The sequence below is a fragment of the Manis javanica genome, chromosome 13, assembly GCF_040802235.1.
Source record: "Manis javanica isolate MJ-LG chromosome 13, MJ_LKY, whole genome shotgun sequence".
Taxonomy (NCBI): Eukaryota; Metazoa; Chordata; class Mammalia; order Pholidota; family Manidae; genus Manis; species Manis javanica.
The window spans coordinates 80,459,453-80,468,677 of NC_133168.1; the positions used below are offsets into that span (position 1 = coordinate 80,459,453).

The following is a 9,225-nucleotide window of genomic DNA, read 5'->3' on the forward strand; positions in this document are numbered from 1 at the left end:
ACCCCCGACGTCCCCGGGAAGCTGAAGGCCCCCACCCAGTAGGTGCTGTTGTCACTGACATGTCGTCATAGCAGCTGTCTAGCAAAATGATTGTGTCATGAGTGCTCCTTTAGAGCTCCGACCACACAGACACATCTCACACCTGCCACGCATGAGTCTGCACACTCTGCCATCATTCGGAGTTCCCTCCATGTTTGTCTCCCTGCCCAGGACTCCTCACCTGTCAGGCACCCCAGGAGCAGCCACACGGGGGACAGGACTTGCACGGAGCACACAGGCCTCCGGTGTCTGTGGCTTTGGCATCAATTCCCAATCCCCACACATTATATTGTGCAAGGAACCAGTAGGAGCTCCGGGAAGCCACGGGAAGGAGATAGGCTCTCCGCATGGTCTGCACAGTCTGAGCTGAAGGTGAACTCTGGAGCAAGGCCAGCTGGTGGGGACACACCTGCTGCTTCCTCCAACACCTCTTCCCTCGACGGGGCCCAGGGCATGGAGGCTTGCCCGTCACAGTTCAGTGACTACATTTCCAGTGCGAACACAAGCTGCCAGGAGGGTCAGACGAGGGAGGGGTGCAGATCATAAACCGCTGTCCTTTATCAATCAGCCACTTTGGATTCTCTGTGATCTTCTCTCATTGAAGGGAGTCGCCATGGGCTCTATTTCTACTGTGTGGTGCTGAAGTAGCAGCTACACAAACACACCTAAACATTGCAGTGTCACGCTCCGTAGGAACAGGATGGGAAACGGGGCCACTGCCCATCAGTCCGCTGTGTACAGCCTGAATCCTAGGCTGCTCAGGAGCAGGCCCTGTTCAGCGACAGCTAATGACAAAGGTGTAATGCATCTGCTTCCTGCACAGCCTCCTTAAATACTACGGCCCCTAGGATTTGTCAAGCCTCCCCAGTATGGAACGCTCATTGTTAGATTATTCATAAGTCAGCTTGTCTTTTTGGCTTAAAAAACCAGACCAAGTCATGAATTCAGGGAAATAGCGACATTTTAACCTCCAACTTTGCTTTTCTCCCACAGTGAGCACCCTGTGCTCTGAAGTGCGCAGGGCACAGCTCCATCCGCTGGGCGGCCGCTGCCGTCCACCTGCAGCTCCCCAGCTTCCTTCTCAGCACCCCCTGACTTCGTTGGCAGAATCATCTGTCCCCAGCTGTGGGTTTAAAGAGGACATGATCAGAGAAGAATCCTTAGACTGAACATGGAAACCCCTCTCAAGGAATTTCAGTTAATTTTTCAGCGAAGTTAGTTGAATTCACCATTAAATTTCACTGTCCAGACTACATACTGTTATTAAATTTCACCATCATGGGTCTCATAGAATATTTTGAAGCCTGTGAGAGCTGTAATATGTAATATGACGGGATTTTATCTGAACTGATGGCAACTCCATTAACAAGAAACAAACATTCAAGAAAAAATTGTGGAAATCAAACATATTTGGAAGAAAACATCAAGACCCCACCAGGAGAGCTTCAGGACTCGGTTTCTGCAGCTTCCTGTCTCTCCTCTCCTTTTAAATGCTGCCAATTAGATGGACTTAAAATTCAACCAAGGCTTTTTTTATTCAAAGGAGACCATTTTAGTTTGAAGAGGGGTGGATTTAAAGCAGAAATTCTTCCCTGCTGTGCCCTGATCAGCTATTGATTAGGGGAGAGTTGCTAACCCGAATCATCAATGCTAAATAATAGGCCTTCAGCCTCAAGGACTAAACTGAGCGCGTTTGTTAAAGAAAAAGTGAAGCCGAAGGCTTTTGTGGAAGCCGAAGGCTCTGGTCTCTTTTAAGGAAAAGAAAGGTTAATTGAAAAATTCCTTAAATAGGTGAAGGCTCTGAAGCTGCTTTACATAAAAGGTGTGAAATCACAGTCAGAGGACAGGAAAGAAAGGACCCTGCCGTTTAAGTGGGAGTTTTCTCTCTAATGGTGCCGATTAATTTCCCATTCACAGACGACAAGGGCCGGTGGAAACGAGTCTTTTCAGCAAAGGGACCATGGACAGCTGGACCTGCAGGCACGGGGTCTGAATTAATTGGCCCCTCAACAGGGAATATTAAAACAAAGAGCCTTCCTATTGGATGTGGAGAAATAGACCAGGTGATTTACATAAACGATCAATGCACGGCCATCTCCTATTTTGCCAGTTAACAACTTTAGGAAAAATGTTCCTGTTGCCATCATTGAAATCTCTTAGATGATCCTTAAAGTCACGTTTGGGAAAATGACTCGCGCTCCTCAGCATTTCTCCGCATCACCCACGGTCGTGGGTGAGCGGCGTGTGGAGCACAGACAGCGAGTCGGCACAGAGAGCAGAGGTCTGTACAGGGGCAGCGGGGACACCGGGCAGAGGGCAGGCTGGGGTCACTGGAGGGCTCTGTCCCCAGGAGCAGGAGCTCGTCGTGGCGTCTGGCCCTCCCTTCCCGCCTGCCCTGCATCTGGGCACAGCCTTCTTCCCTGACACTAGCCACACCATGGGACCTGATGAACAGAAAATACTGCAATTCTTTTTTCATAGCCAAAGAATAGCCAGGCAGCTAAAGGGTATCAGGCTGTTGGGAAGCCTGTGCTCAGCAGACCCCTCGAGTCAGGTTTCCCCAAAGATGGCGGCAGGATGAGGCCACCTCGTCTCTAGGCCTCGGGGAGTGTGGGAGTTAGTGCGTGCCTGCTTCAGAGCTGATTCCCACACGTGTACACATAATCACTTCCTGGACACTTAATGCCCTGCATGGTAACACCGGAACAAATCAAAAAATGAGATGGAACAAGAATCGAGAGTGTGACTCTAAAATATCAGCTGATTTTCAGACACCAACTGATTGAACACTGACAGCTAAGCAAGGAGGCACAGCATAGCAGCTGTGTCTCAAAAATGTCTCCCCTCCTTACCGAACAATACACATTTTCTTAATATACAGCATCTGTCCTGTTAAAATTAAACGAAATGCACATTCGGGGGTTTTAATTTAAAATGATTGCCTCTCACTACGCAAGGAGAAATGTTGAAATCCACATGCCTGCAGATGCCAGCACACGGACTGCAGGTTCAGGGGGCCAGGTTTGGGCAAATGAATAGCCTGTCCGAGGTGGGGCTCCCAGTGACCCTGGGTCTCGAGTAGAAAGAGGGGCCTGCATCTCGGTGGTGGGGAGGCTACAGTGGCAGGGTTGACGGCCCTGGGCACCCTGGCTAGGAGACAGGACTATCTCAGCATCCATGAAAGGGCCCTCAGCAGGCCTCATCCAGCTTGGAAAGGGCCGATGGCTCTGACAGGTGTGATCACTGGGCTCGCGGGGCATCAGAAACAAAGCGGCATGAAGCCCAACTGCTCAAGCCTCCAGGCACTGGTCCTGGGGAGGCAGCGATGGATCCTCATGGACCCTCAAGTTCCTCAGGGGGGTTTCCTTAGAGAGAGGGCCATGCTGGCCCAACCCTGAGCCCTCCAGACCACACAGGCACACCAGCCTGGAGAGGCGTGCAGGGCAGGGCAGCACAGCCATCTGCACGTGGGCTGAGAGGGGGCACGGCAGCCACCTCCTGCGGGAAATGGGATATCCAGCCTCCTCGGAGCTGTCCCCGCATGCCAGGCCCTTAGAAGCTGTCAGCAAAGCTGCCTGTGCCTCTCCTGAGGGCCTGCTCCTGGGGACCCTGCTCCTGGGAGCTCCAGTCTAGTACCCAGGCCTCGGCTCCAGTGTCACCTTTCAGGGCTGTGACCACGGCTGCTGTCGGAGGGAGTTCGATGCCATAGGAGCTTCCTGCGGCCTCTGGCGCTGGCCTTCCAGCACAAGGCAGCCAGGCCCTGTTCCATGCGTGAAGGCCAGGTCCATCTGGGCCCGTGTCAGCAGGACCAGCTGTGCCTGCCCCCAGCAGCTTCTAGTTAATAGCAGTGAAAGTGAGCCCCGATTTTGACAAAATCCGAAGCGCCGGCACTGTGCGGGTGTTGCCTCACCCCTTCCATCCCTCCTGTCTCCTCCCTGTGGCCTCTTCTGTCCAGTTTATCTACAGTGATGACAACTCACCACCCAAACAGAAAGAAAGGACTATTTTTTCCATGTCCTACATCTCCCCCATTTTTGTAGTCCTGGAAATTAGCCCAAGGAAATAAGTGGACTCCAGAAAATGAATTATTTTCAAAACAAGATTATGCCAACAGTGTCTATAAGAGTAAAGAATTTTACCATTTCAATCACCCAAATAAATACTAAAAAGAAGAAATTGTTAAACACAATCTATCGAATGAATGGAATGTTATCTACACAGGTTTGAAAGGCAGAGAAATTCTTACATCATTATATAAAGCATAAAATCAAGATATAAACTTAAGTGTGATGTACATTCATAAACAGCATTCCAAGACATGACTGGTACTGCCTGAAATGGTGAGATAATCATAATTTTGTTTTTCTATTTATCTGTTTGTAGATTTTCTAGGAATATCAGCTATTAATTTTGAATTGGAACAGCAATACATTTTACTTTTAAGTATAAAAATCGTGCCTAGATTTCTTTCCTCAGTTAAGATCAAAGACATCAAATTCCTCCCTCTTACCCCTGTTGAACCTTCGAAGTTGAAGGCAGGGTGCAAGAGACAGGCACCCTGTGGGCTCTCAGACACACAGGCCCGCCTCCACCAGATTCACACAGCGAGCCTGAAAAAGAAGCAAATACGGCTTAAAATATTAAAGCATAAACATTGTAAAAAATCCTACTACCTGTGTGGACCGTAGGTGTGTGATAATCCTTGAAGGGTCTTTTAACTCATTTCTGAAAGCATTTAAAACCTGGCTTTATTTTTCATAAGGTGCATTATTAAGCGGCCACGTATGCAGACAGCCCACTCCAAACCGCAAGCCAGCAGACATGTAAACATGGGAGCGCCAGGCACACGCAGCAGATGTGCTGAGCCACAGAGCCCTTACTGTGTGCCCCCATGCTGGGTCACCTCTTCAGCCAGATCTCCTCCTGAGAAAGCCACCAAAGGGGCCTTTCCATTCCCTGAAGGTCGTGAAGAACTTGTTAGGAATTCAGAGTTTACAAGAATGTCCTGAACACCAACAGTGACACAAATACAGAAACCCAAAGCCTCATGCCCTTTGCAACAGCCAGAAGGTAAAAGGTGGCAGAGAACACGAGACCCGTAATGAGAAAGGAGTGAACACTTGTCTTACAAGGAAAGACCAACGACCTCGCACAAGAGGATGGTAGATAATGTATCAAACCAAACATATGAGGCTTTTAAAATTTCACATTTGGAATTGGCCAACATCAATTATTTAAGCACAAATTGAATTAACAAAATATTTAACATATGTCCTCTTTAAACTCTGCTAAATCTGATGAGACACCTAAAAGCTGATCTTGGGGTCAGCCTGCTGAAAGGCATGCGGGTGGGGGGCTGAGTAAAACCAGCCCCAAGGTGGTCAGCTTAACGCCCCGGAGGAACGGGTGATTAATGCCGCCTGTACCTGACCCTGATCTCATCAAATCCTGCTGCCACCATCTGCTGTTTTTAATTCCTCTGCAATATTTGTATTTGCTGCCTCCCTCCGACAAAGGCGGGGGGCGGGGAAGCCGTGCTCCCTGCCTCAGGATGGTGCGAGCTGGTTGGCTGGCTGAACCCCGGCCAGAAGGCATCTGTTGCTCAGGGCCCTGCAGCATCTGCTACTATTTCTCACTTTCCCCGCTTGCTGCGGGATATGGTTTCTCCCCAAGGTGGCCTTTCCCTGCTCACTGTCAACCCCGTCATTGTCCGCCCCCCGTTCCCACGGCGCCGGCCTCGTAACCATGCCACTGGCCCTTGCGAGCTGTCTGTAATCCTAGATATTGTGCGGTCGGGTTGTGCCATTAACCCTTTTCCTGAGCGTCAGGACATTCAATTAAGCCAGGCAGGAGAAGCAGATTGAGGGGGAGGGCTATCTGGAGGGAGGGGCGGCTCATTTCTGGGAGCTGGGACGTCAGCAAGGGTGATGGCGACAGCCGTCAAAGTAGCACTTACTTCGGAGACAGAAATGTTTTGACAGAGCAGCTTTCTCCTCTCAGCTTTTTAAACTTAAAATGGGGTAAAAAGGTGCTTTGATTTCCTCCTGACTCTTGATGCTCCTATTAGGCACCGTCCTGAGACGTGCGTGTGAATGAGGCCATGCTCCCGCGCCTCACCTTTAAAGGCCTCCTGTTAACGGTACAGCTTGGCACCGATGCTCACAGCTGCTCACAGCGCTGGAGCTGCCGTCCTTCTGGGTCCTGCCAAGTGCTGGGCATGGCAGGACTTCTGCTGGGAGCTTTCACGGGCAATGTCCACAGGCACAGAACCATTCTTCTGCCCAAAGCTGCTTCTACTGTGGCGCTGGCCTTGATTGCCGTGTGAACAGGCCCAGGGTGAAGCAGGTGGATGAGAGCAGCAAGGCCCCACCACGCTGGCACCTCTGGCCTCAGGAATGCTGCCCGGCACTCAGGGCCTGCACCCTGGGGTGGGCATGGGCTCATAAAAACTCTGCACTGCACCCTCTCTTCTCAACACCAGGCAGCAGAGAAGAATGGCTGTGTCGCCCCAGATGTCCCCTCGCTTCTGTGTCTGTGTAACCTCTTTCCTTTTAGACAGAAAGTTCCCAAGGCCACACGATCACTGTGCATATGTGATGTTAGAGTAGAAAGTTAAGTAGTGCACAGGAAGATTTTCCTAAATTACAGCATTTTAAATGTTCCTAAGTAACACCACATTGAGTGTCAGCTCAGTATGGTACTCTAAATTCATAAATAATTAATAATTTGTAAAGAGAGGGGACAGTGCCTGTCATGCATATTCAGTTAATTCATTTCCTGCTCATGGTAACCTGACAGGGTGGCACAGTCACCCCACCTTACACAAAAGAGGTGCCTGGAGGAATCCGTTTGCCCTGTGTGGACACCAGGCACAGATGGAGTGGGTCGGGGCCACCCCAGGCCCAGGCGCAGGCACAATGCCCAAAGCCTTTGTTATGGAAAAACTGGATGCAAAACGAAACCATGAAGTGCAGGGGAATCCCACGTGGGTCAGATGGTGCTCCAAGCATTGTTAGGGACCTGATGTGGCCTCTGACAACATGCTTCAGATGTGCCCACACTTCCTTTGGGGCGCCAGCGGAGGAAGGCTGCAGAGAGGCAAGCCGAGGGCCTGGGAGCCTCAGCGTGCTGAGGCAGCCCCACCGTCCACAGCCCTGGCCAGGTCGTCCTGCGGGCTCTCCCCTTGACCGAGCCAAGACTTCCAGGGGAGGGCTGCTCGGCCTAGCAGCTGTGTCTTCCCCAGGTGAGAGCGTGGGAAAATGGGTCACAAGTCTGGTTGTTTGCCTCAAAACAAGGTACGTGGTCACCCAGACTGTGTCATTAGTTACGATGTGTCCCGTCCCACCAGCATCTCAAGACCACTTAACAGGCAAGACCGGTGTACCCAGCCTCTAATCACATGCTCCCAGCCGCCTCCGGGCACCTCCCATGCTTTTTGTGCAGAACCTCTTTGCACACTGTGATGCATCTGTGCCTGCCTACCAGAAAAGATTCCAGCCTGGCTGCAGCGGGCTTTCTCCTGTTAGCAGGTCAATGTCACCTCCCATCAAGGGACAGCTGCAGGTGTGACAGTGGAGTCCATGCCTACCGTGTATAATCACCCACGCACCAGTGTACCCTGCTGCCACCCCTGGTGGGCAGATGGGGTAGGAATGAGGATCACACTGTTTAGCATTCCCCTTGAGGCTGGAGTTGAAGTACTGAGGCCCCTGCATGAGGAGTGTCACAACACTGGGCACGAAGGTGGGCAGAGGAGCTGTTCTCAAGGCACACAGACAACAGGGACACCACAGCAGCTATTCCACCAGCTGTCCAAGGCCTGGGGCAGCCTTCACAGCCAAGCCCTGAGAAATGGCTGCAAACACTCCTTGGTCTGCTTCTGCGTCTGTGAGTGGGACACCATCTACTCTGCTCAGCTTCTGGGCTTGCCAGGAGGATCCATGGAGTAATGACAAGATGGTCCTTCCCAGGCGTAAACCACTGTGAGGTTTTAAGCAGAAATGTGAAAAGATAACAGTGCCGGAGGTGTGAGTTCATCCTGGGACTATAGCCACTCCAGTGCAAAGCTTCATCCCACGTTTAGCAAGCAAGTGAACAGAAGAATGGACAAACCAGGAAGCACCCTGTCCACGTCCTGCCCTTCAGAGAGCAGAAACTGAGACAAAGCAGAGTTTAGGGGCTGACCCAGGCCTGCAGGGACAGGCCCAGCACACAGCATGCTCCCTGTGTGATGGCCCCTCCAGAGACAGCCTGGGCATTTTAAAACTTTTACTAATAAGGGTAAGGGCGTGCTCCCCACAGAGAGGAAAAGCCCTTCATGGCAGCCCGCAGCAGGCCCTCAGCCATGGCAGGTCCATGCTTCTGCACAGAGGCAGCCGGCACACAGCTGAGGGCAATGCGGCCACACCAGGAACAATCTGACACGTTTCCCGTGGTGTCACCCTGAAGTCCTGGACATGAAATCCCTTAGAGGCAGAAACTACAGCTACCTGAATCTCCCTTAACAGCCTCCTAAAGGGTGTGTGTGGAGGCTGGCAAGGCCTCCGCTGACAGCTTCATACTCCCTATGGCACATGCAGCTGGGTGGTGGGCTACCGACTGCCACAGTGGGGATGGCTGCACGCTTCCGTCTAGATGGGCAGGAATGTAAGCAGTTGCCAGGGACTGCCAGTCTTTGTTTTCTGACCTGCGGGCAGATGCCGGGGCTCCTGCTTCCCTGGAGTTGCTCCAGGCTCTGCAGGAACAGAGGTCGGTAGCCCTGAGAAAGGCGGAGAGCGCCCGCAGCCGTGCAGAAGCGACAGGCAGCTGCCACGGTCTGTGAGATTCCATTCACTGAAGGGCGGGCTGGAGCCGGGCTGCTCCGGAAACGGCGAGGGGTGACCCCCAACACGAGCGAATCAGATGGCCCAGGTGGCAGCGGGAGGGGGGTCACTTTCCCACTCAGGCCCGTCTGCCCCTTGGGCTTACCCTGCCCTGGCTCTGAAGTCCTGCCATGCATCTCACTTAGAGCCTAGGGGTCACCTGCAGGGAAAGAGGTCTCACCTGGGGGCAGCCCCTCTGGAGTCCCACCTCTCTGGCACCTTCTCTGCTCCAGAGACCCTCCCGAAGGCCCCTTGCACACACTCACACTCCCTCCTACATGCGGTAGGAGTGTGGTGTCTCAGGAGGAAACCCCTGAGGGTCTGA

The 9,225-nt window shown here is 52.2% G+C and overlaps 1 long non-coding RNA gene across 1 annotated transcript; it reads right to left on the reverse strand.

Moving 5' to 3' along the window:
• Positions 1–1,013: 1,013 nt before the first annotated feature.
• On the reverse strand, positions 1,014–8,836 carry LOC140845751 (uncharacterized). The gene is made up of 3 exons (XR_012124621.1): positions 8,726–8,836; positions 4,550–4,649; positions 1,014–1,162 (listed from the first exon to the last, which is right to left on the reverse strand). It is a non-coding gene; the product is annotated as an uncharacterized lncRNA (long non-coding RNA).
• Positions 8,837–9,225: the final 389 nt, after the last annotated feature.